A 1562-nucleotide genomic window follows, 5' to 3' on the forward strand; every position below is an offset into this window, starting at 1 on the left:
GCAGGTCATATTAATTTTTTTTTTTTTTTTAAAAATAATAAGCAAACCGCCACTTCAAGTGGCAATTTTGTAGCAGTACAAAACAACAGGTCATATTAATTTTTTTTTTAAAAATAAAAAATAAAAAAATAGTAAGCAAACCGCCACTTCAAGTAGCGGTTTTGTAGCAGTACAAAACAGCAGGTCATATTAATTTATTTTTTTTAAAAAAATAGTAAACAAACCGCTACTTCATGTGGCGGTTTAATGCTTAAGGCAAACCGCCATCTCAAGTGGCGGTTTTGTCTGAAAAATTAAAAAAAAAAAATTTCCACGTGGACGGTATTGTGGGAAATACTCTCCCACATAATGCAAAGTGGGAATTATTTTTTTTTGAGCAATATTATGGGAAAAGATTCAACTTATGTGACAAACCAAACAATAAGTAAGGGAAACGTAAACAAGTGTTTCCCTTACTAACATATAACCATAACCCTTATCTTTACTTTTACCCTCTTTATTAATTCCCTTTCCCTTACATTTTCTCTTTCCATACCAAACACCCCCTTAATTTAGTTCAATCAATCAATTAGAAGACTTAATTCTAATTAGTATTGCTGAAAAATTGAATAAAATTGAATTAAAATTCTAATCATTGATTATTTCCTAAATCTTGTATGACATCTTTTATAATATCTTTTTTGGACACTTTGTTTTCCATTATAATAGGAAATTAGTTAAGACACTATCATAGATATAGGTTATTAAAAGTAGATAAAATGAAGAACCTTTTCAAAGAAACTTATTTTCTCGGCTCATGAAGATTTTAGGCTTGCTTTATTGAGATTTTACGCTTAATTAAGATTTTACGCTTAATTAGGTGCATTTTTGTTTTTGTTCATCTCTAGTAAAAGTTGTTAAATACAAGTACAAACGATTCACGCAACTCCCACCGTACTCTTACCCGGATACCATTCACATATAATAATAAGGTTGCAAGATTCTATTAGTCGCACATACAATAAAATTAGTGGAAAATAGTGAGGACCATAAGTAATAGTATAAAAATGTTAACATGAAATTATTTGGAAAATATGTGGGAACCATAAGCATTTTTTAATATTAAAATGAGGATAAACAAGACTAATTAACTTTAAAATTTGTGATATAAATTAAAAAATTATTTATGGAAACAAGAAAAAAAACTACTATTTCCAACTAAGCTATATTTAACTAATAATTAAACTATAATAAGTTTGTTAATATATGAGGCTTCTATTTTCTGGGGGCATTCGACACTTGAACACCTTAAATAGTTAAATGGGTTTAAAATCAACGATGATAAGCATGTTTTTTAAAGCGTTTAAAAACATTTTTTATTTATTTATATTATCAATATCATTTAACTTTTATAAGGATATGCCCCGATAATAACGTAGGGTTGCTCGATATAGATAGGGTTATACTTGTACACATGAACCCATTACATTACGAATAAAAACTCAAATAAAAACACAAATTAAATACACATAAAATAAGTGAAAACAACAATACTTATACAACTGAGGAATATAATACTTTTT

Source organism: Amaranthus tricolor, chromosome 7 (genome assembly GCF_026212465.1).
Source record: "Amaranthus tricolor cultivar Red isolate AtriRed21 chromosome 7, ASM2621246v1, whole genome shotgun sequence".
NCBI classification, from domain to species: Eukaryota; Viridiplantae; Streptophyta; class Magnoliopsida; order Caryophyllales; family Amaranthaceae; genus Amaranthus; species Amaranthus tricolor.